This window comes from Anomaloglossus baeobatrachus, chromosome 2 (genome assembly GCF_048569485.1).
Source record: "Anomaloglossus baeobatrachus isolate aAnoBae1 chromosome 2, aAnoBae1.hap1, whole genome shotgun sequence".
NCBI classification, from domain to species: Eukaryota; Metazoa; Chordata; class Amphibia; order Anura; family Aromobatidae; genus Anomaloglossus; species Anomaloglossus baeobatrachus.
Window position 1 is genome coordinate 489,229,022 of NC_134354.1, and position 27,230 is coordinate 489,256,251.

At 42.1% G+C, this 27,230-nt stretch overlaps 1 long non-coding RNA gene across 1 annotated transcript; it reads left to right on the forward strand.

The window, feature by feature from the left end:
- The first annotated feature begins 4,315 nt into the window (after positions 1 to 4,315).
- On the forward strand, positions 4,316 to 4,736 carry LOC142290304 (uncharacterized). The gene is made up of 2 exons (XR_012750264.1): positions 4,316 to 4,404; positions 4,470 to 4,736. It is a non-coding gene; the product is annotated as an uncharacterized LOC142290304 (long non-coding RNA).
- The last annotated feature ends 22,494 nt before the right edge of the window (positions 4,737 to 27,230 follow it).

The window sequence follows — 27,230 nt, forward strand, 5'->3', positions numbered from 1 at the left end:
GCAGTGGTACCTTCCAGGAACCAAAGACTTGCAGAGTCCTGGCGTCCCTGCTTCCACAGCCGCGCTTCACATGCGGCCGGACACCATCCTTCTCCCCTTGGTTTCCTTCCGGCACCTCCTCTTCAGGGGTGGAGCTTCGGCTTTCGCGCCTCCACTGCTCGGGAAGACGCTGGAGTGGGGAACTTTTCGCACCCAAGATGGCGGCTTTTGAAAATTTTCGGCCGGACACCTCCAGCGGGACACAAGGCGCACTTCTACCAGGCGGTAGAACGGTAAGATCCTGTTCGTGACGCCAAGTTGTCGCGGGCGGGGAGGGCGCTGCACTCACCACGCTCGGGTCCGGCGCTGCTGCTACTCGGTGGCTCGAGAGGTGGGCCGGATCCGGGGACTCGAGCGGCACTCCTCGCCCGTGAGTGAAAGGGGGTGGTTTGGTTTGGGGATTTTGTCTGTGACGCCACCCACGGTTGTGGTGAAGTTGGGACACCACCGCTGCTCTGGACGGGGATCCCGGGAGCGATGACAGGGAGCAGCCGAGATGTTTCTCTCCCCTCTGTGGGTAGGGGGTTTTGGGGGTCCCGGGGCCCGGTGATGGTGACTGGAAGGTGGATGGCGGGGTTTGGTGAGGTGCAGGGTCGCGGGGGGGGCAGCGCAGTGCCAGCCGGCACTGTGGTACTCACTCAGCCAGTAGCGTACACGGAGTCTCTGGTAAAACAAACGGCTGGATGGACGGGTCCCACAGACGGCTGCGGTGGTCACTCCCGGTAGGTTGGTGGTGACTGTCTCTCCCTGCACCTTTGATGTGTTTTCGGCCCCGATGGCTTCCCACCGGTGACCCGCTCCCCAGCGGTGTATTTGCCAGAGGAGCCCCTTTTGCCCGCTAGCGCTGGCCCTTGGAACTCTAGCTGTGGCGGTAGCTGTATTTCCCTTCACGATTGAGCGGTTGCCTTAGTCGGGTCTTTGCTGCTGGGAAACCCCGGATTTTCCCGTCGCTGACGGATTTGACCGGTTTAACGGCGACTCCAAGCCTGGTCGGGGTCCGTAGGCCCTGCCGAATGGTGCTGGCTTCTCTTTGCTCCCCGGTCCGCTACCGGCGGGCCACCGCCTGACCCCAGTCCTTACGGTTGTGCGTCAATTGGCCTCGCCTGCAGACGGTCACCACCGTCTGCCAACCATGCTGTAGGTGCCCGGGCCACGTACCCGGACACGGTCAGACTGCTCCTCTCCCACTTCACTCTTCCTGTCCCTCACTCAACTCTCTTTTCCTTTTCCCGCCTCCAGGACTGTGTACTCCTCGGTGGGTGGGGCCAACCGCCTGGCTCCACCCCACCTGGTGTGGACATCAGCCCCTGGAGGTTGGCAACAAGGATTTGTGTGTGACTCTGGTGTTCCTAACCAGGGTGTGGGGTGTGTTGTTGCTGTACCTGTGACGTCCTGGCTTGTCCAGGGCGCCACACAATCACCATATTTATCATTGTGAGATCATTACCCTTTAACCTGAGGATTGAGGAAGCTCTCTAATGCGAAATGTACATTGGGGTGGAGGTCTAGCTGAGCTGTATTTATCCACCTAAACGTCATGGGTAATATTACTTTGCCTTCATACATTGAATGAACTTTACCATGTGGGTTACTGCGCTGTATATGTACTGCAGTCTAAATCGGTGATTGCTAACTCCCATGTGCAGGCATCTTTTTGCCCAAACCATTTATATGATGTTAAAGTGTAATGATCTCACAATGATATATATGGTGATTGTATTTTACTATATCCATGTACTAAGGTGATATATGGATAATTCTTTCGGTCTATATATAGCGCAATAAGGATATTTGCTGGTGATAGTTATTTAAACTTTATTAATTAGGCACTCCTATTATTACAACGCGTTTCAGCAGAATTGCTTTCATCAGGTAAAATAGGAGCAGTCTGCTCCTATTTTACCTGATGAAAGCAATTCTGCTGAAACGCGTTGTAATAATAGGAGTGCCTAATTAATAAAGTTTAAATAACTATCACCAGCAAATATCCTTATTGCGCTATATATAGACCGAAAGAATTATCCATATACCCCCTCCCTATTGGGAATCGGTAATAGCTGCAAAGGACCTGCTGACATATCAAAAAACCCAGCTGGTAAGCTGGAGGATTGAGGAACAAAAACCTGAATTCCATGGTGCCGGTGGAAATCAGTAGCTGACATTGATACCCTAAATCTGGACTCCTGAAGCCTGGACACAGGATCTGTTCGGAGGAACTCCAGTCTGATAAGCTGACACTGAAGTTGTGCGGGGGCGCACAACCAACAAAGGTGAGCAATTCTAATATTATAAACGTTAAAAAGGATTCCACGGGTGCTTCTCATAGTGCGCTTGTTTTATTATCTATTCATGTACTAAGGTGAGACACAATAGCCACACTTACTTACCTGAATGGTGTGGACATCTATTATCCCGTGGAATGCACTAGGCACTTTAAACTCAATTCTTAGGTGAATAATGCATTAGGATATGTTGGCCAGGATGCACAGATATATTATAAGAACTTTATCCATCTAGGACGCAAATAGATATAATATTGGGAGAAATATTCCCCTACTATAATCCCAAACATCCTGGCAGCATATGCTACCTTTTGTTATTCAGCATAGCAGGGAGGAAACAAAGACCACTGTAGGTTTTCCCTGACTAAATATCTAGCCAGCAAAACGACCCCCGCATCTATGTGTGTGTTTTGTACACTGTCATACCTCATTTTTTAATGTCAATGTATGCTTTTCATCATTGTTTTTATATATACAAATGTGTTAATAAAATTGTTTATATTTGAAAATGCGCAAGTGCTCTGGTATTCTCTTTTGATGTACTCAGCAGTCGAGCTAGCATATAATATATATCTAATAGTAATGAAAATCTGGATATATGTATTAATCTAAAAGGAGGAGTAGTCCTGGGGGGGAGGTATATTCGTGCGCAATGTGTGTGGAGGGCATGGCCAAGCGGGCAAAATTTGCGGGGGGGGCGTGGCCGAGCAAGCACAGTGTGCGGTGGGCGTGGCCGAGCGGGCAGTGTGCAGGGGGCATGGCCGAGCCGAGTCGACACAGTGTGTGGGGGGCTTGGCCGAGCGGGCAAAGTGTGCGGGGGGCACTTTGGAGCAAGACAGACAGACAGGCAGACAGAATAAGGCAATTATATATATATATATATATATATATATATATATATATAGATAACTTATATAGTGTGTATGCCTTTTAGAGATCATTTCATCTTCAACTTGTTTAACTGTTCTCAATAATAATTTTAACCAGGGGTGTCCAAACTTTTACATGCCACTGTATATTCTTATACATAGGGGCAGTATTATAGTAGTTATATTCTTGTGCATAGGGGCATTAATATAGTAGTTATATTCTTGTACATAGGAGCAGTATTATAGCAGTTATATGCTTGTGCATAGGGGCATTATTATAGCAGTTATATTCTTGTACATAGGGACAGTATTATAGCAGTTATATTCTTGTACATAGGGGCAGAATTATAATAGATATATTCTTGTACATAGGGGCAGTATATTTGTATATGGGGAGCACTATTATTTTAATTAGTCTTGTGCACTTATGCAGTAAAACAGAAGAAGTATATTGACTGTCCCTCTGACGGCAGCCATAATGTCACCATTAATAGTGCCAGTGACACCCCCCTGGAACCTCGCTCGCTGAGTAAATAATGAAGCTCGCTGAGTAAATAATGGAGCCTCACTAAGTAAATAATGGAGCCTCACTAAGTAAATAATGGAATCTCGCTCGCTGAGTAAATAATGGAGCCTCACTAAGTAAAAAATGGAATCTCGCTCGCTGAGTAAATAATGGAGCCTCGCTAAGTAAATAATGGAGCCTCGCTAAGTAAATAATGGAACCTCGCTGTGTAAATAATGGAACCTCGCTGTGTAAATAATGGAACCTCGCTGAGTAAATAATGGAACCTCGCTGAGTAAATAATGGAGCCTCACTAAGTAAATAATGGAGCCTCACTAAGAAAATAATGGAGCCTCACTAAGAAAATAATAGAGCCTCACTAAGTAAATAATGGAGCCTCACTAAGTAAATAATGGAGCCTCGCTGAGTAAATAATGGAGCCTAAGTAAATAATGGAGCCTCACCAAGTAAATAATGGAGCCTCACCAAGTAAATAATGGAGCCTCGCTCGCTGACTAAATAAAGGGGCCACACCCACTTGCTATGTCATCATATTATGAAGTCACAGTAGTCAGAGACTATAAAAAGCCATGCGGCTATCATTTATCCTCATACTCCTGGACCGGACCGCTGAATGAACACAGTGGATGTCGGCGGCGACGCAGAGCCAGGAGGACCCCCATAAAGCGCCACCCCGGCCGTAGGACAGGTAAATATCTATATACATGCTTGCCTGTGGACAGAATGTGTAGTAATGATGGCTTCTTGTCTCAGTTCACAGGCGCAGACTGCACCATCACAGATGGCGAAGAGGTCTCCACACAGCGACGCCACGTCTCAAGACCAGCAAACCCTGGGTGAATCCAAAAGACTTCTGAAGACTCCACCAAAACCGTAGTGAATCCAAAATATTGCTTAAAGGCTTTACGAAACCCGTGCCAAGTCCAAAATACTTACTGAAGGCTTCACCAAACCCGTGCTGAGTCCAAAAGACGCTGGATGGCGCTGGAGATATCTGTTAATAAACCTAAGGCACAAAAACGCTTCTGTTCTGGTTGTTTTTTTTTTGTTTTAGTAAAGCGCCTCAATCTTTTTGTGCTTTCTCTAAGCTTGGGTCTTAAAGGGGGCTGGGGTTCTTCTTGCAGGCATGTGGGTTCCTGCATAGAGACCACACTGATCAGCTGCAGTACACCGCACATCAGAAGATATGGCCGGCATTAGGCTCCTATCGGTCCAGGGTCTATAATCAGCTCATATCTAAATACAAAGTGACAAATATCAAAACCCCATTGTTAAACTTTTTATTAAAAAAAAAAAAAATCTCCACATAGTTGGATGGAAATATATGATTAGTGATGGGTGGGACCACAAACACCCGGAATCAGTGCATCCAACAGGGTTTGAAGAAAAAAAAAAAAACAAAAAAACAAAAAACAAATAATTAAAGAGGAAAGAATTATAATACAAACATCACATTAAAAAATAAGTGAATCCAACCAGGTTTAAAAAAACAAACAAAAAAAACAACCCAAGAAACAAAATACAATTAAGGCCTGTTTCACACGTTAGTGATTCTGGTACTTTTGTGCTTTTTTTTTTTTATATGTACCAGAATCACTGACATACGCAGACACATTATAATCAATGGGTCTGCTCACACATCAGTGATTTTTCACTGAACGTGTCTCCGTGCAGCGTGCACGCGTGGCCGTGATTCTGCACGGAGACAAGTCATTTTTTGTCTGGCATCATTGATGACCCACGGACCACACTATGGTGTGATCCATGTGTGATCAGTGAAACACGTACCAGAAAATCACAGACATATATTAGATATTAAATATTTTCAACTTACCTTGCCTGCGATTCGCTGTGCAGCCTCTGCTCTAGGCAGCTTCTGCCTGGCTCATAAATATTCATGCAAGCAGGAAAACCCTACCAGGAAGTAGGTGATGAGAGTGGTGGGCGGACGCTGCAGAGCTGAAGAGTTCAGCACCATGGACAGCAGCAGTGAAGGCAGCTGAGTAATGTCCATATTCATATTCATATGCAATCACGGATCACGGACAACCCACGTGTACCATGAATCACGGAACACGGAGGGACATGTGCATGTTTTACACGTTAGTGAAGAACGTCTGTTTTTCACTGACGTGTGAAACGGGCCTAAAGAGAATAAACAGAAAATAAAACAAAAACCTCACATGCACAAATATTCTGGATCAGTGAATGTAACCCAGTTTTAAAGAAAAGAAAACAAACCTAATAAAACAAAATACAAAAGAAAATAAAACAAAAATTTAAAAATAATAAAATAAAAACATCACCTGGGATCAGTGAATGCAACTGGGTTTAAAAAAACAAAAAAAAACCCCACAATCGAAGAAAAAAAACAAAATTTAAAAAAAATAAATTAAAACCTCACTCACATGCACAAATATACGGGATGAGTGGATCCAACTGGGTTAAAAAAAAACAAACAAAAAAACACACAACAATATAAAAACAAATAGAAAATTAAAAATAAAAAAACCAGACCTCACATAAAAAATAATAAAATCATCACATGCAAAAATACCTGAGATCAGTGAATGCAACTGGGTTTAAAAAAAAAAAAAAAAAACCCAGAAAATTAACAAAATGTTAAAAAAAAAAAAATAACCCTCACAGTATATCCGGGATGATTGGATTCAACTGGGTTTAAACCCCCCCCAAATAAAAAAAAAAAAACAGAATTAAAAATAAAAAAAACAAAACAGATTTCACATGCACAAACATCGAAGATCAGTGAATGAACCCAGGTTTAAAAAAAAACAAACAAAAACAAAACACAATCAAAGAGAATAGAAAATTATAATAAAATAAATAAAAACATCACATGCAAAAATTACCGTGATGAGTGAATCCAACCAGGTTTAAAAAAAAACAAAAAACCCCCAAAACAAAACCCCAAGAAACAAAATGCAATAAAAATAAATAAACCGACAATTAAAAAAAATCTATCACATCCACAAATATCCGTGAACAGTGAATCCAACCGAATTTAAAGAAAAAAAAAACAAAACCAAAAACATAACACAATCAAAGAAAATAAAATGAAAACCTCACATGTTTTTTTTTGTGCTTCATACAAACATTTAAAATATTATAGAAAAACGATGGAGGGAAAAGAAAGTGAAATAGCCTTTTTTTTTTCTTCCCAAAAAGGGTTGAAGTGTACACTTCCTTGTGTGATATATGTCTCATTGTAGATAACAAGAAAAGAAAGGGAGACCCGCTGGGTGATACCCGATGATAAGGGAGATTAGTAATGCCCAGAGGCTGTTTACCTTAGAGGGTAACCTCTAGCAAGAAATTACTCCTTTCCTATTCCTATTTCCTACTCATTTCTTGCTACTTATTCCTAGATTTTTCACATATTCAATAACAACTAGTAAGACGGTGAAGCACTACTAAGATAGTCAAATAACGAAATTAAAATTTGGGGATGATTAAGATTTACTATACCACTATATCGTTATATAGATGAGTGTATTTCTTTGCCAGTATGATGAGCCGCTGCACCGTATGAATTAAAAAATTGATGTTATTGTTCAGTAGGACATGTATTGCCAAACTTTTGAACCTGAGGCAGTTTTTTGGATGTAACATGATCTCCTTTGTGGTGTGGTTTATGTTTGAATAAAAAATGATGGAATAAAAATATTTTGAATTTATTCTATGATATTTTCATTATTAATTTTTTTTTTTTTTTTGTGGCGTTGCTTCAAAATACCCAGGTAGTTTACCTAAGGGTGCTTTTTGTGATATAGTTGCTTCTTTGAAGGCTAATTTGACATGTTTCTGGACTTTGTGTGTTTCTAATTATCTAATTGCTGTTTTACTACAGTTGTCCACCATATTGTTTAATATGGATTTCAAGGCCAAGGAGACTCTTTGGCTATCTAAAGCTACGGATCTGTTCAAACAAGGAGTCCCCACAGTCGTACCTAAGACTACTAGTGACTATAAAGATCATCTAAAACAGTATAAATTTTGCATGCAGAAGAAAACGAAATTATGGTGGAATAAAACGTCACTTGATAATTATTTGATGCAAAAGATTATTCCCAGAGGGTTGAGGATTCAACTCTTTCCTTCCTTTGAACTGCACAATGAAGAACTAGTCAATAGATGGATCAAGGTGGCAGAAGGCTGTTCCCTTGAATTTATTAGGATCATTATTGACAATAATATACTGTCACTCAATAAATTGGATGAAGAAATTGAAAACCTTATGCAAATGATTAAAAAAGATCTCTCTCTGGAACAGCTCAATAAATATATGAGTGAACTAGAGAAGGATATAGATAAATGGGAGCTGGACATCAGCCAATTTCAAGCCAAAAAGTACCAACGAGATATGGGAGATTATGAAAGTAAGATTATTTATAGGTGGCAACAACAGAAAAGTAATGGTTTGAGGAAGCCATCTATACAATCCAGCGAGTACAATGCCATTGCCTCCATATCGGACAGCTGTGCCTCCTCAAGCGATCTGGATGATGCAGGTGACATTTACCAACGAACACGTACACGCAGCAAACAATCAATTAAATATCCGGATATCTTTGATTCGAGAAAAAAACGTAAGGACAAATATGATCAATATAAGGTAATTAATTTGTCCGATCATGGGCTGTCCGATATTCAGCTGCGGGTTTTGGAAAGGGGTTTGACGTTCTCTCCTTCTCAATATTTAGATGAATTCACGGCGGTAAAGGACGCCAACCTTTTTGCGCGAAAGCTGGTCCTGCGTCGCCTGCACCATAGATCGAATAATAAGGAGATTTTTACCACAGAAGCTGAAAGGGAGGCCTTGGAAAATCTGGAGGCATTGGCATTGGAAAGTGAGATGTCCTCTACTGGTAAGTTCCCTAAACACTTATTTGAAAAAAGTAAAACCTTCCCGTCATTGAGCTTATGTCCAGCTACTGAAGTATTTACAAAATTGGTTACAAATGATATTAAAAATCTCAAAACCACGAAAGCCATCAGGGCATCCAATTTAAATTATAAAGAAAGAGAGGCCCTTAAACAATTGCAACAGCTGGATGATGTCTTATTCAAACCAGCCGACAAGGGCGGCAACTTAGTTGTGTGGCCTTGTTGGCTGTATGAAAAACAGGCTTATCACCTGCTTAATGACTTGAAATGTTATAAGGTGTTGGACAAGAATCCAACTGCAGAGTTTCAGAACCAACTGGTAGCAATATTGGAAAGGGCCTTTTCTGAGGGTATAATTCCTAAGACCTTTTTGGACAGTATGAAAAAGCTACAGCCCTGTATGCCCACATTATATCTAATCCCTAAGATCCATAAGGATCCACTTGATCCACCAGGGAGACCAATAATCTCGGGCAATGGGAGCCTGAGTGAGATCGTCGCCGTCACCATTGACCACTTCCTCAAGCCTCTAGTATCAACACTTCCATCGTTTATAAAAGATACTACTTCGGCTCTACAGAGGTTGAATCATATTCATTTGGAGGAGGAGATGGTCATGGTGACGGCTGACATTGAGGCTCTCTATACCTCAATAAGGCATGAGGACGGTTTGCGGGCTGTATCATGGTTTTTGAATGAAAGCAACATGGACGCATCCACTTCTGGCCTCCTGTTAACATTGCTGGAATACATTTTATATCATAATTTTTTCACATTTAATGGTCGGATTTATTTACAGCAACAAGGAACTGCAATGGGGGCGGCATATGCCCCCTCATATGCTAACTTATTTTTAGGTTTTTGGGAACGTCAGATTTTTTTAGGTGATTTTTTGCCAGCAATGTCGGGAGTCCAGGAGTGGATGCGATACATAGATGACATATGGTTTCTGTTGTCTGGACCTATCTCTGAGTTGGAAAGACTGATGTCCAACTTAAATAAAAATAAATTTAATATCAAGCTTACTTACAAGTATGGTAAACAACTAGATTTTTTGGACATTAAGATTTCAGCTTTAGAGAATGGGGACCTAGTGACTGATTTGTTTTGAAAGAAAACCGCAACGAATTCCCTGCTTCATGCCACGTCGTCCCATCCCCTAGCTACTGTCAATGGGATTCCCGTTGGCCAATTTCTTAGAGCCAGGAGGATATGCACACAGGACAATGATTTTCATAGGCAGACCAAGGATATAGCTCATAGGTTTGAAGACCGTGGATATAGCCGGCAATGCATTAAGCGCGGCTATAAACGAGCTTTTCAGTCCAGAAGGGATGATCTCCTTTTTGGCAAAAGAAATAGTGATGAAAAAGACTCTTCCAAAATCACACGATTGGTTGCCACTTACAGTTCCCAGTGGGGTGATTTCAAGTCAATAGTTGAAAAACATTGGGGTGTCCTATTGACAGATCCGGTTTTAAAGAATTACATTCCCACGAAGCCATCGATTGTGGCCAGACGCTCGAAGAATTTGCGAGATTTGCTTGTACATAGCCATTACGAGAAAAAACAAGGCCACAGAAAGCCCAATACCACCTTGTGGGGATTTTTTCCATGTGGCCTTTGTAAGGCGTGCGGCAATTGTACTAAGGCCAAAACTTTTCAGAATTTTGATGGATCTGTGGTATATGACATCCGTAAAACTTTCACTTGTTCATCCACGGGAATTGTATATGTGGCTGAATGCCCGTGTTCAAAAATCTACGTAGGTCTCACAACGCGTGAACTGAAGGTACGAGTCCTTGAGCATCTCAGGGACATTAAAAATGCCAAAACAGTTGAGGATGACACTCTTTTGAAAAGTGTACCGAGGCACTTTAAAACATTTCATCAGTGTAACCCCAATGGCCTGAAATTTAAAGCCATTGACCAAGTTACTCTTGGACCAAGAGGAGGGAATGTAGGTCAGGCTCTAGCCAAGGTTGAGTGTAAGTGGATCTATTACCTTGGCTCCATGTCCCCACAAGGGCTAAATGAAAGCCATGGATATGGATCTTTTCTTGGGAATTAAATACATTTTGGATGTAAAATTTCTTGCAGTAGATTTTTCCAAAGGTTTATTGTAAGAAATTTATTATTGTGCAGTTCAAGGGATTAGTTGATTTCTGTCGCATAGTCAAAGCTGGATATTTTGGTAGTCTTTTTATGGGTGGGTGATTTTAATTTAGTTGTTAGTTGTTGTTTTTAAGTTAATAATTCCATTTTGTGTTTGTTTTTAGATAATTATCTAATATCAGGTCTGCTTCAACCAATCTTTATCAACAAGGCATTATTGGAGAACAATGGATGAGGGACCTCTCCTCTATAATAAAAAAGAAAAAAAGAGTGTGGCTGTATTCAATTCCCTACTGGAAGAAAATTTAGAGGCAATTTCGGGCTGAAACCACCCCTTTTATTAAGAGACATATAATGATAATAAATTGATGTGAATTTTTAGGTATATTTATATATTTATATTGTATTGGATATTACGCATTTATTGTTTTATATTTGTCGGAAATTGTATTTATACTAATGTAATTAATATCTAGAACATTGTTGTTGCCCCGGCCTGCGGTGCGATTTGTTGGGTCACTGTTGCGCTCTCTGGTGATCGCCCAGTGGGTGGCTACTGCAGGAGCTACCTGTGGGTTGTTCCGGTAGATTGCACCTGTGATCCTGGTTTTTCGCCCTTTTGGCGGGGCCACCGTCAATGAAAATAAGGGGGTGGCTAATATGACCTAATACAGTTTGCCCTATGGGTTTGTCATGACTATTTCGAACGATGTGGTATAAGAGCAATATAGTTACATTTCAGGATTATTGGGTGTTCATGGAAGGACAACTATATATATTAAGAAAATGATGGGTTGTAAGGGAAATATATGCAAAGTCCTGACTTTACCAATTACACGACACAGCGGCTTTTTTCCAAAACATGAAAAAATCTTTTATTGTTACAAAAATCACGCACAGTTAAAAATAAGCAGGGTATGCACAAACAGGGATGGATACCAACGGGACATAGTCGCAAAATCAATGATGATATACATATACTAGCATCCATAAAGTGTACTAATTTACAATATGCCCTATGCCCTTAGATTTAAAAGGGCACCCCATAAACAGCTGGTGGGTGATTTGGAGAGCATTTAAATTTTCTCATATGCAAGGGGGCTATTCATGCCACAATACATTGCATCGATATACCAGACAACCTCCAAATTCTCCCTTATGCAGGGGGCAATTGAAACATAACGCAAGTATTCTGATACTGCTGATTAGTAAACAAAATGGCTAGCGACCACTGCTATAGTCTCACCCCTAGTCCCTCTCTATACAAGAGGTTACAGGCCGGCAATATAAATGCTGCACTACTGCTAATCCGGTGTTTGGAGCGGTTGATAATGCATAATCAGAATGCGTAAAACCTATGAGGCTAATCCACTTTCTATCATCGCTCCAAACAACCCTAATGAATAGCAGGGGAAATAGCGATAAAGTAATGCAATTATGCAGCTTTACTAACCAGTATGTAATGTCCGTAATGGCGCCACCCCTCCCGTTCCGACGCGCGTTTCACCTTCTTCCTCAGGGAACGAGGAAGAAGGTGAAACGCGCGTCGGAACGGGAGGGGTGGCGCCATTACGGACATTACATACTGGTTAGTAAAGCTGCATAATTGCATTACTTTATCGCTATTTCCCCTGCTATTCATTAGGGTTGTTTGGAGCGATGATAGAAAGTGGATTAGCCTCATAGGTTTTACGCATTCTGATTATGCATTATCAACCGCTCCAAACACCGGATTAGCAGTAGTGCAGCATTTATATTGCCGGCCTGTAACCTCTTGTATAGAGAGGGACTAGGGGTGAGACTATAGCAGTGGTCGCTAGCCATTTTGTTTACTAATCAGCAGTATCAGAATACTTGCGTTATGTTTCAATTGCCCCCTGCATAAGGGAGAATTTGGAGGTTGTCTGGTATATCGATGCAATGTATTGTGGCATGAATAGCCCCCTTGCATATGAGAAAATTTAAATGCTCTCCAAATCACCCACCAGCTGTTTATGGGGTGCCCTTTTAAATCTAAGGGCATAGGGCATATTGTAAATTAGTACACTTTATGGATGCTAGTATATGTATATCATCATTGATTTTGCGACTATGTCCCGTTGGTATCCATCCCTGTTTGTGCATACCCTGCTTATTTTTAACTGTGCGTGATTTTTGTAACAATAAAAGATTTTTTCATGTTTTGGAAAAAAGCCGCTGTGTCGTGTAATTGGTAGTTTAGAAAGGTGGTATTCCTGTAATATATAGTAGGTCCCTGCTAGAGATTAATAAAAGTCCTGACTTTGTATCATTCATCCATTGGGCAATAGTCATACCATGACATGTGCCATGTATATGGGATATTTCTCTAAAGATTATTTGAGCACACTTGGTTTTGTGACACTATCGGAGAACTACATTCTATCGGCGATTCTGATAGTGGTAACTACACGGCGCCGGCTGTCTTTTCTGTTTTTCTGATTCTAGCTGTACATTTATGGGACTGCATTGATGCACTTTTTTGTAGATCGCAATACATGGACACTGGCAGGTGCTATTAATATTGTAGCGCCATAGGTATTTACTTTAATGCCATTTAGAGGTTTCCAGATCAATGTATTGCGGAACAACATGCGTTTCAGATGTGCGGTCCAGCGCGCGCAGCAGGGAATGATGTTTTTGGCGCTGACATGCACAGATATAGTCCTAAGGCGATGCCGATAGTATTCACCTTCATCACATCAGTGACGTATACCCTGCACGCCTCCTGTGTAGTTCATTGGCTAGTTGCCACACACCCTCTCTCGCCTTATTGGTTGCGGACTGATATATTAGCAGCAACTTTCTCCCTACCCGACATGCCCCTCTTGAAAAAGCTGGCGCGAAACGTACGTCGGGGAAAGGAGAGAATCATCCACTGCTCAGGTATTTACTGAAGTCAGGTTAACGTTTAAACTTATAATGATGTTATATTGGTAAAAGCGATGTGGTGTGAAATATGAGATTCTTGCGGTGCTATGTGATATTGTCGGGCATATATTGGGAATATACATTGGTTACGGCCACACTTAGTGTAGCCTTGTGTGGCTTAAGGCTGGTTACGGATTTATTAGCCGACTGATAGGTAGAGGTGTGTCACTCTTTCATATGCCTAAGTTTAGGTGAAATCGCAGATATTGTCTGTCTATCGGCTGGTAGTAGGATTTTTTAGCCAGAGAGGCATTTTGAATACAACATTAGATTATGTGGTATGGAAATTCCTCCCTTAGTGGTCTGGCTTTATTTCTTGACATATGTCTTTAAAATAGAGGCCGATGTCCCATGCCCTTATTCACTGCTTTCCATATGTGAAATTCAGCTGGTTTTAAAGATTTACAAATAGATTAATTGGTAGATATTGACTTCACTGATAAAATTGATATTTTCAGAGGTAAAATCAAGAAATTTTGTGTATTTGTCTGCAGATAGGAAAGGAGTAATTTCTTGCTACTTATTCCTAGATTTTTCACATATTCAATAACAACTAATAAGACGGTGAAGCACTACTAAGATAGTCAAATAACGAAATTAAAATTTGGGGATGATTAAGATTTACTATACCACTATATCGTTATATAGATGAGTGTATTTCTTTGCCAGTATGATGAGCCGCTGCACCGTATGAATTAAATTAAAAAATTGATGTTATTGTTCAGTAGGACATGTATTGCCAAACTTTTGAACCTGAGGCAGTTTTTTGGATGTAACATGATCTCCTTTGTGGTGTGGTTTATGTTTGAATAAAAAATGATGGAATAAAAATATTTTGAATTTATTCTATGATATTTTCATTATTATTATTTTTTTTTTTTTTAGCGTTGCTTCAAAATACCCAGGTAGTTTACCTAAGGGTGCTTTTTGTGATATAGTTGCTTCTTTGAAGGCTAATTTGACATGTTTCTGGACTTTGTGTGTTTCCAAACAACAAATAATATGTAGCAATTTTCTCTGTTACCATTGTAAAATTGCTAAATTTGGAGCTAAAACAAAATGTATCTGGTAAAAAAAAGTGTTTTTTTTTATTTTCATGGCTTAAATTTATAAAATTCTAGGAAGCACCTGTGGGTTCAAGGTGCTGCTCACCACATGTCTAAATGAATTTCTTCGGGAGTGTAGTTTCTAAAATGGAGTCACTTTTGTTTCTTTTTCACTGTTTCGACACATCAGGGGCTCTCCAAATGTGATAGGGCGTCAGTTAACGATTCCACAATTTTGCATTTAAAAGGTTGAGTGGCACGCCATCTCTTCCGAGCCCTGCTGTGTGCCAAAACTTTAGATCTCCATCACAAAGGGGTATTGGCATACTCAGGAGAAATCGCACCACAAATTGTACACTACATTTTCTCCTGTAATGCTTGTGACATTGCTAAATTTGTAGCTAAAAATTTGATTTTTTTTTTTTTATTCTCACAGCCCAACATTGCAAAATTCTGTGAAGCATCTGGGGGTTCAAGGTGTTCACCAAACATCTAGATACATTCCTTGAGGCATCTAGTTTCCAAAATTGGATTAAATATGGAGGGACATTAGGGGCTCTCCAAATGCAGCATGGTGTTTGCTATCAATTGCAGCCAATTTTACATTCCAATAGTGAAATGGTGCTATTTCCCCTCCGAGTACTGCTGTGTGTCCAAACAGTAGGTTTACACCACATATGTATTGATATACGTGGAATAGAGGAAAGGGTTAACCCGCGCTGCCGTGTGGATAGAAGAAATCACTCGGTAGAAGTAATCTTCATGATTTTATTATTCAGCGCATTTCAGAGTCTATACAACTCCTTCTTCAGGAAGCAAAATCACTGATGTACATCAAGAGTCAGTACAGAAATAACAAGACGCTGAAATTTGAAAAAAGGCGTGCAGGTAATAGACAGTCATCTGATGCGTTTCAATGAACATTTAATAAAGTAAAATACACAAAATGGTGTTGAAACCAGAGAAAACGTTAAAAATTTAAAAGAAGAAGAATAAAAATGGTGAAATATTGAATGGGTAAAAAATATAAAATTTGAAAAAATGAAAATAAAGGAAAGACTGGTTTGCGAACTGGTGTCCGTATAAAGAAACAGCAAGCTGGTCAGTGTGGAATTATTGCGGTGAGCCAAAGTGCTGCTTGTGTTGTCCAAACAGTAGAGGGACAAGTGGTAAAAAGATCTAAAAAATGAGTATCAAAAATGAAAAGATAGTGGGTGGTGAAAATGGGAAAACTGAATGTCGATCTACATATACTGTATATATGTAGGTATGTTTGTGTACTGAGACCTCAAATTAATTTTTTTTTTTTTGCTTCAAAAGGAATAATAATGCAGTGAAAAAATGAAAAATACTGCTGTCAAAGAGAAAAAGGGAAGAAAAAGAAGAAAAAAAACAAAAAAAAACACCTGTATGTAAATGTGTACAGCTGTGAAAAAGATTGTATGCAGTAATGTGAAATGATAAAAATGTGACATCCATTCATATATTGATACAGTATGTATTAATTTGCATTATCATAATTAATTGCATAATTAATTGTTTTGTATAATAGTATTTTCTCATAGAAAAGCAAAAAAAATACAGTATATATTCATATAGTTTTATATAAATTTATGTATGTTCTATAAATATAGATGCTTATACTCACAGGTTTCCTTTTTTTCTTATTATTTTAATTATGTAGGACAATAGAGAAAATATGTATGGATGGAAAAATTTGAGTAAAATGATGACTGGGGGGAACGGGAGAAAAGCCCAGAGGTAGCGGTACCCTGGTCAAGAAAGTGCAATCGGTACTGCGCATGTCGGCCAAGAATAACCTGAGAACAGAGTACTGCATCTGCGCTGTCATATTTGTGTGAGGCTGATTCTTGATAGAAATGCTCAGAAGGGATATGAAAAGGGCCAAGCTAAAGTTGTAGGAACCAAAAAGTAAGAAAAACACTCTTTTGGGGCAAGAAAATGTTAGTAATTAAGAGAATATATAAATTCTAACATATAAAAGGACCAGATAAATATTTAGAAATTTATGTATAAAAAAAAAATCATATCTAGATTGTTTCTAGCGCACTGAGCTGAAACCAGCTGTGACAGCAGGGAGGTGAGAGCAACACTGACTCTGATTCATTAGCTTGTTAGCACACCGACAGGGGTGTACTTACATGCTAAGGGGACCGACTAGCCAAGGGAACTAACGCCCTTGCGACTAGTCGCTGGCCTCATTAGCATATCATATGGGATCTCTAGAAATACTTTTTCTAAAGATCCCTTTATCTATGTTACTATAGTATGGGACTGCTGGGCAGGGATTAGCAATATGTACCCAGAACTGCTCGTAGTTTTGGGTGCATATTGCACCTCACAGGTTCCCTTTAAACACAACTGCAGGTTCGGGGATACCAAACAAATCAGCCACTGTTCTGTTTACTTGGTAAATTAGATTTCTGTTTCTGACACTTGCTGTTTGTATTCCTACTATAACTGGCTAGAACATAAAATTCCATATTGAACTTTCCATTTGTCTCAGCTGGTCAAGAAACTGATTGTAACATATACCACTAAAAAGGCTTACAACATTTGGCACAGTTGGCAGCGCCAGGCACTGAAAGCTTATCTGTCTGTAAGTATGTATGAGCAGCAGACATACATTAATTTCTGAGTTACTGAACTGGATAGTTTACAACAGTCATGAATGGAATTTGTAACAGCTGGCTAAATCATATGCTTTCTCCTATGCAATGAAAATCTCAGCTGGGGCATGCACAGAGTGAAAGCTGTAACATAGCATTTATTCACTATTACACAGAAGAACTCATAAATAGGAAAACATAAAGAGACCATTTATAAATCAAACACTAAGCAGACACTGAATGAACTTTTCTCAAATGCACTTACTTTCCAGTAAATATTAGTAACGTACTATAGAGGATTTTTATGTCAGGAGACTCTTGCCTTTTGTGTGGCCAATTAATGATTATGACCCAGAAATAATATGTTAATAATAGTCTTACAATTCAGAGGGGACATGTACAAACATTATCAGATCTTACACAGCAATGCATAATTCAACAATTACCAATAAACATGAGGACCCTGCTCACAAGCTTGCAATCTATCAGGAAATAGAGATGACACAAAAGGTAAAAAGTGTTTATAGTGGATGGTTCAGCCATCATAATAATTGGGGTACTCGAATAGTGCTGCATGACACTCCAAGACCCCCTGGCATTTCATCAAGCACCAATCACATTTTGTCATTTGTTTGTTCTTGAGGTTTCCATTTTACCAAGAAATAGACCAGCTCTTGAAAAATTTGTGTCCTATTGTAAGGGGGTGGCAGGAGCCCCAAGACATCCCGACGACCTAGTTTCATGTTATGTTAGACAAGCGGGTTGGGGTGGAGTTCTACAATTCACCACCAGAGGGCACAGTGTCCCCATAGTTGAGTTCAGGGTGGAAGTGGATGAGCCCAGACAGTAGAAAGGGGAGGGGAACGAGTGAGCAAGGAGAGTAGTGAAGAAGACAAGTTAGAGAGAGGCTGTTCAGACAGAGTAGGAGAGAGATCGGATCCTGATGTGTAGAAGGCCGCCCCTGTAGCTTGTGGACTGGCGTGGAAAGACACAGACGCAGAAGGCGAGGGGCCAAGTCCTAAGGACCGCCACTGTGTAGTATTGCTGAGGGACTCCTGGAAGTGGGGATCAGCATGGCCAGAATATCCAAATCCGCAGGGAGAAAGGCTGGTCATCCAGGAAGCCGGTGGAACTCTGACAGCCGCGGTAATGAGAATAGTGTGGAATTGTATGTCTTGCCCAGTGAAGAAATTGTGCCTTTCCTTTGGAAAAGAAGGTGTTTACGAAGTCATTAAAGTGCAGATGTTGGATGAAAACCTGGAGTCCGTCTCTAATTTGGTGGGACGGGAGGCTGCCATAAAGATAACAGAAGCACAGTCTGTGACAGCAAGCCCCACACCAGAACTAAGGCCTAAGACACATGGCGAGAAAAACGGTGCGAGTAGAGTGCGATTTAAAAAAAATAAATAAACTCGCATTTCACTCGGACCAATATTAGCCTGTGTGTCAGCGCACATGAGCAATTATTTTTTCAGCCCTAACTGGATCGAGAAAACAATCGCAGCATGCTGCGATTGTAATGTGATCATTGTTTCTCTCGTATCCATTCAAGTCAATGGAGCAAGAGAAAAATCACACTGCACTCGCGGTACACTGGTGTACCGCGAGTGCAGTGCGAGAATGGCAATAGCCAGCTACAGAGGAGAGAGGGAGATAAATCCCTCCCTCCCCTCCTCCGTGCTGGCCCACCCCTCCACAGCACTGGCCCGCTCCCCGCAGCTGAAGTTGGCTCGCACGAACGGACCTCAGTCGCAGGGACACTCGTCTCTTCTGTGCTGCCAGCATGAGCCGAGTGTCATGCGATGGGTTCGCAGTAATCCCTGTGTGGCCCCAGCCTAACACTCACACAACCCCTGTTTCATGAAAGAACCTGTTATGATTCAGGGACTGAGTGGGATCAAATAATGCGGAATCCCAAAAGTTAACAGAATGGCTGGAAACTTAATGGACTGCAGACCTAATCCTGACGCATAACTAACAGTAGCCGTGGGGCATGCCTACGATGACCTTAACGCCTCGACAATGCCGGAGAACTAAATAATCTCCCAGATAGAAATATAAGAAAGCTAATCTGCCTCAGAGTAGTCCCCAAACATAGATAGATAGCCCCCCCCACATGTAAAGGCTACGGTGATATAGAAAAACACAATGCAAAGCCAGAAGGACAGATTTCAGCAAAAAAGTGAGGCCCAAACTATCTTTATAAAAAAGGATAAGAAAGAGCAACTGTCTGCAGCCGTAAATACCCTAATATATACCAGCACTACTGATATGAAAAAATCCTGAGGTTACTAAACCTCTCCCCCACTGTACCAGCACTCAGATGTTACTGGGATCCAAAAAAAAAAACACTACTACAGATGAGAGACTGAATAATGCCAAGCATGACAAAACACAAATCTTGCAGAATCATGGAGCTAAGTATACACTCCCAGCAGGGAATGATCCATTCCACCACAACTCCACACAGACAAAATAGGAATCAAGCACATTATCAAAGCAGAACAACAACAAAATTGGTAAACAAACAGCAGAGGTACAAGACCACTTATCTGAGGGAATTCTGGAAGTGAGCAGAGCAGGTTGCAGAATGTCCTAAACACACAGGAGACCATTGACCACCGGCAAGTAACAAGAGAAAGCTACTAAGTTAAATAGCCCACCCAGACCCTGATTGCCAGTCCTCTGCAGGTGTGTCGCTTCTATTCCACACATCAACTACACCGCCAGCACTGACCTCAAGAGGGAGCTCCGAACTGGAAATCGTATTCAAAACAGAACCAGTCAGGGACACAAGTACTACAGCCCCTAGCCTCGGCAAACCGCCCGACCAATCCTTCACTATGACAATGTATTGTTACATGTTTTCTGCGGAACCTATGATATACGCACCTCCCCAGGACTGGGAGGGAATAGAAACACTGTTTGAACACTATTGATCCAGCATTACTGGCTGAGATTAGAACAAAAACATAATACCCAAAATACATATCACTGCTGTAACAGCACTCTGGATAACAAGTAAAATCCAATCAATAATATTAACCACTTGCATCCCACAAATTATCTGCTTTGAACTATGTGGTGAGAAATGTCATGCCTCCGAGGATTATGACTCCTCTCGCAAATTCTACTGGATAAACTATTTAGGATTTGCAATAATATGTGGCTTAGCTATGCAAAATAAAGTTGGCAAAAGCATATAGATATAAAATTCTTTTTCAATTATACCTGTATCCATTGTAATATGTGGAAGCTTTGTGTCATGAAATAGAGTTGAAAACAGAAGTTTCCATCCACTATCTGAAAAGACACATATGCATGTTTTTCTCACTATTAAAAGTCAGAATAAACCTTTCCAGTTTTAAGACAATTAGGAACCAAAATTATTTATATTTGCCCAATGCCAGAGTAATGAGAGAGAGACAAAAATGTTTTAAGGCATTTTTATATCTTGTAAAATGGTTGATCATATCTTGTCCTAAAATGTAGGGAGATTTGAAAGTGTTTAGGAATCATAAAATGTAATATTAATGATACAGAGAGTAATCAAGGGCCACATTCTCTGGAGAACCTTGCATTTCTAATGTGGAATGGTTGTAGGCAGGCCTGGCATTGATGGGGTGGACAAACTGGACAAATTGGTCCACAGCAGGAGCTACACTGAAAATAACATTAAAACAATAAAAGAAAATACACATATTTATATCACTGTGTCCCTGAAACTACGATCTATCAAAATATAAAGTAAAATGACGTAACGAGAAAAAAAATAAAAATGGCATAATTACATTTTTTGGTCATCGCAATATTACAATAAGATGCAATAAGAGGTGATCAAAACATTGTTTCTGCCACAAAATTCTATTCAGCTCAAGGCTTAAAAAAATAAGCTCTCACACAGCCTCATATCCTGAAAAATGAAAACGTTACTGGTCTCAGAAAATGGCGACAAAAGCAATTTTTTTACAATATTTAGATTTTTTATCTTTTTACCAATTACATAAAAGAAACTAAACATGTTCAGTATCTACGTCAGACCTGGGCAAGGGTCGGCCTGTGGGCCACATCCGGCCCGCCTACTATCTGTGACCGGCCCGCCTGGCTCAGGGCGTCCTTGCTGGTCGGTCAGTGATGAGGGCAATCTGACCTGTTGTCCGGAGCTCCAGGCTCCGGGAGACCCGTGGTCAGATTGCCCTCATCACACGCTGCGTGCCGAGCGAATCTGCAGCGCCGCAAAGTGTAGACAGTGGAACGCAGGAATCTGTCCTCTGTTCCCTGCCCGGCACCTTTCTCTGTGACACACACGCACACCCTGATGTCGTCAGTATGGCATGCGTGTGTGTCATTTGAAAGGTTCCCGCCCGGCAGGAGAAGAAGCAGCCGGGGGCGGTATGGAGAGAAGCAGCGGCGGGGGCCCGTACAAGAACAGCAGTGGCGCAGCCAGAGCCTGTACAAGAGAAGAAGCAGCTGAGTGGGGGCCCCGTACGGAGGTGTCTGAGGAGGGAGAGGTGAGTGGTGACGAGTAACCAGAGGGGACCATGGGGGGAGGGGGGTAACTGGTGACTAATATTTGGGTGTAGTGATGTAGTATATGGGAATGTAGTTTTACAGGTGTAGTATATAGGGGTCTAGTGATGTATATTACAGGTATAGTGTATAGGGGTGTAGTATATAGGGGTGTAGTGATGTACATTACAGGTGTAGTATATAGGGATGTAGTGATGTAGTATATGGGGATTGTTTGTGTATATATGTATATAGTGCATGTGTGTGTGTGTATACGTATGCATATGTGTATATATATATGTACGTACACAGTATATATGTGTGTATTTGTGTGTGTCTGTATGTATGTATGTATGTATATATATATATATATATATATAAAACGTGTGTGTGTGTGTGTGTGTATTTATACTATACAGGTAAAATATATCTTTGTACCATGTTAGCCAATATAGATAAAAAAAAGTTTGTTTAAAAGAACTGAGAGTCCTCAGTAGTTCATACCTTTTAATGGCTAACTGAGAAGATGGTAATAATAATCTTCGAAGGCTTGCTATTATTACCAACTTTGCAGTTAGCCATTAAAAAGGTATCAACTACTGAGGACTCTCAGTTCTTTTAAACAAACTTTTTCAATTTATACTATATGCAGCTTTGTCGCCATAGAAAGGGGGCCAGATACAATTTCTTGCACAGGGGCCCCAAGCTGTCAGTGTCCATCCCTGCTGCTGAGAGCAGACACTTGATTGTGGAGCTCCCGACATTGACTCCGTGTGGAGCTCAAACATAACTAGAGCGGGTCTGGTGCCTAGAATCAGCGCAGAGAAAAGCCCATAACTGCGAGTGGTACTGGAGTTACTTAAGGGTACCACGCGCTCCCTCCCCGCCCCCTGCAGCTGCGTGCCGCCATTACAGGGCCTGATTGCGTTTCTCCGGTACCTGTTTGCATACATGTGACAGGTACCGGAGAAAACACGTGTCTGTGAAATAAAAAGATTTTCAATATTTACCTGCTTTCTTTGGCTCTGCTGCCTCCCGCTCCTGACCCCCGCTCATTCATCAATTTATCACCGCACTCAGGACCTGGAAGCCGGAGCATCGCGGTGACAGCGCCTGGCACAGCACCGTTGAGGACATCACCACAGGGACAGGTGAGTATTTTGCAAGCACAGTGACCTCCAGGAGGTCATCGGAGTTTCCAATGAACTCTGATGACCCCCCTGCCACACCCTTGCTACAGCTTCATGGGTTCATCAGAGTTCATTGGGAACTGTGACGAGTCCCCGAGATGCTCCGGCTTCCAGGTTCTCAACACACACACGCATACACACACACACACCTGTATACTCACCCAGCGATGCGGTCCCCAGCGCTGTCCCTGCTTCCAGCTGCTCACTGCAGTGAATATTCAGTGAGTATAATTACCGGCGATAAGGAGCGGGAGGCAGCAGAGCCAGAGACAGCAGAGGTAAATATAGAAAATCTTATTAAAAAGACCCGTGTTTTCTCTGGTACTTGTCACACTGATGTCGCACAGATCACATCAGTGTGCGATCTGTGTGACACCCGTGCTGCCGGAGGAAAAACTGACATGTCTGCGTGTGTGCGTGCAGGGCCACACAGTCCGTAACTAATGCGGGTGTCACACGGTACGATCTTTCATGCGATCGCATGAGTGATCGTACCCGCCCCCGTCATTTGTGCGTCACGGGCAATTAGTTACACACACTTATCTGCGGAGCGACCTTGCTGTGGGTGTCAAACACCGACTTCCTGAAGGGGGAGGGACGTTCGGTGTCACAGCGACGTCACAGCGGCTGGCCAATAGAAGCGGAGGGGCGGAGATGAGCGGGACGTAAACATCCCGCCCACCTCCTTCCTTCCGCATTGCCGGCGGGACGCAGATAAGCTGTGTTCATCGTTCCCGGGGTGTCACACGAAGCAATGTGTGCTACCCCGGGTACAATGAACAGCGCAAAGAAAAATAAACGATTTTTTAAAAATGAGCGACGTGTCAAAGATAAATGATTTGCACACGATTTGCAAACGTTTTGCGTCGCTAGTAGGTGTCACACGGGACGACGTCGCAAACGATACCGGATGTGCATCACAAAAACCATGACCCCAACGATGCGTCGAACGATAGATCGTCTCGTGTGACGCCCGCATTACTGTTTGTTTATGAAGGGATAGTATATATACTATATACAGTATTGGGTAAAACTGAGCTAATTATATTAGTCCGGCCCTCTAAAACCCTCCCAATTTCTCATGCGGCCCCATCGGAAAATTAATTGCCCACCCCTGATCTACATACTCGTCTTTACATTGATAATCATTTTGAGACGGCAGTTTTACCATATTGTTAAAATGGTAAATAAAGAAAACTCAAAAAAACATTGTGCAATTGCACCTTTTTTGCAATCTTAACACACTTGGAATTTTTTTTCCTCACTTTCCAGTACATTATGTTGTAAAATGAATAGTAATAATAATAATAATTTATTCATTTATATAGCGCTATTAATTCCACAGCGCATTACATACAGTCATGGCCAAAGGTTTTGAGAATGGCACCAAAATTATTTTTTCACATGATCTGTTGCCCTCTGGTTTTTAATTGTGTTTGTCTGATGTTTACATCACATACAGAAATATAATTGCAATCATATTATGAGTACCAAAAGGTTATATTGACAGAATGAGTTAATGCAGCAAGTCAATATTTGCAGTGTTGACCCTTCTTCTTCAGGACCTCTGCAATTCTCCCTGGCATGCTCTCAATCAACTTCTGGACCAAATCCTGACTGATAGCTGTCCATTCTTGCATAAGCAATGCTTGCATTTTGCCAGAATTTGTTAGTTTTTGTTTGTCCACCCGTCTCTTGATGATTGCCCACAAGTTCTCAATGGGATTAAGATCTGGGGAGTTTCCAGGCCATGGACCCAAAATCTCTATGTTTTGTTCCATGAGCCATTTAGTGATCACCTTTGCTTTATGGCAAGGTGCTCCATCATGCTGGAAAAGGCATTGTTGGGTGCCAAACTGCTCTTGGACGACATTCTGGTACCATTCTTTATTCATGGCTGTGTTTTTAGGCAAGACTGTGAGTGAGTCGATGCCCTTGGCTGAGAAGCAACCCACACATGAATCGTTTCAGGATGCTTTAGGCTATGTGCGCACTTACCGGATTTTGCCGCGGATTTTCCGCGGATTTGCTGCATGTTTCGCTGCAGAAAATGTTCATAACATCTCTTCAGTGAATCACCAGCAAATCCTATGGAGAAAAAAAATCCTGTGCGCACTGGGCGGAATTTGACAGCTGCATGTTTTGCTGCGGGAATCCCGCAGCAAAAACAAGTGCATGTCACTTCTTTTCCGCATATCGCTGCGGGATTTCACTCCATGGACTCCAATGTTAATCATGAAATCCCGCAGGGAATAACGCAGGCAGCAAATTCTGTGCGGTTCACTGCGTTTTCCTGCGTTATTCCCTGCGGTATTTCGCGGTTTACCTCCGGTAATGTACATCGCTTGTCTGCGGTTTTGCAGGGAAGTGATGTCATTACAGGAAGAGGAAGCCGTGCAGAGAGTAAACACACACACATCACACACACAGAACACATCACAGACATAGAACACAGACACAGACACATAGAACACACATAGAAAGAAAACGGAAATATAGAAAACAAAGAACGTGGGCTCCGCTGCATATTTACCGTCCAGCCGAGGTAAGCACACAGCGGCAGCCCGGTATTCTCAGGCTGGGGAGGGAGAGGGGCAGAGTTAATGTCCCCCGCCTCACTCCCCCTCCCGCAGCCGAAAATATCAGCCGCAGCTGCCCCGGCACTGTCGCATCCATTATGCGGCAGTACCGGCGTGTCCCCGGCTCTTCTTGCCGCCGTGTAGCAGTGGCAGCAAGGTAATACAAGGGGTTAATGGTGGTGGGGGACCACCGCCATTAACTCCAGGCTTGATCACGGCAGCGTCTATGTGACAGCTGACATGATCAACCCGTAAGTAAAGTGAAAAAAACACAGACACCGAAAAATCCTTTATTTTAAATAAAACAAACAAGCCTCATTCACCCTTTTATTAACCACTCCCGCACCAAAGCTCCGGCGTAATCCACCGCTCCGGCGTAATCCACAGGTCCTGCGCTGCTTCCATCCAGCCGCGACTGTCACAGACACAGCGCTGAATGAAAGCAGCAGACAGCAGAGGTAATTACCGGTCATTTCCCATGGCCGGTAATGTGAACTCACTGCCGACCGTGGGAAATGCAGCGATCTGTCATCTGTCTATCTATCCCTCTGTCTGTCTATCTATCCCTCTATCTATTCTTCTGTCTATCTACTATCTCAGAATTAAATGACTTTTTTTTTTCAATGTGCTTTATTGCATTGAATGCAATAAAGCACATCCCAACCCGCACGCGGCAAAACCGCGGCAATACCGCGAATAATACCGCGGTAAAACCGCAGCAAACTGCGGCAAACCGCATGCGGTTTTCGGGTGCGGTTTCCCGCGTTTTTTTACCGCGGGTGCGGTAATCTTTGAGAGCTTGCGGAATTTTCTCAAGAAAATTCCATTTCCCAGTGCGCACAAGGCCTAACAGTTGGCATGAGACAAGACTGGTGGTAGCGCTCACCTCTTCTTCTCCTAATAAGCTGTTTTCCAGATGTCCCAAACAATCAAAAAGGGGATTCATCTGAAAAAATGACTTTACCCCAGTCCTCAGCAGTCCACTCCCTGTACCTTTTGCAGAATAACAGTCGGTCCCTGATGTTTTTTCTGGAGAGAAGTGGCTTCTTTGCTGCCCTCCTTGAAACCAGGCCTTGCTCAAAGAGTCTCCGCCTCACAGTGCATGCAGAAGCACTCACACCAGCCTGCTGCCATTGCTGAGCTAGCTCAGCACTGCTGGTAGTCTGATCCCGCAGCTGAAACAGTTTTAAGATACGGTCCTGGCGTTTGCTGGTCCTTCTTGGGTGCCCTGGAGCCTTTTTGGCAACAATGGAAGCTCTCTCCTTGAAGTTCTTGATGATGCGATAGATTGTTGACTGAGGTGCAATCTTTGTAGCTGTGATACTCTTCCCTGTTAGGACATTTTTGTGCAGAGCAATGATGGCTGCACGTGTTTCTTCAGAGATAACCATGGTTAACTGAAGAGAAACAATGATACCAAGCACCAGCCTCATTTTAAAGTGTCCAGTGGCGTCATTCTTAAGTAATCATGACTGATCGCCAGCCCTGTCCTCATCAACACCCACACCTGTGTTAATGGACCAATCACTAAAACAATGTTAGCTGCTCCTTTTAAGGCAGGAATGCAATGATGTTGAAATGTGTTTTGGGG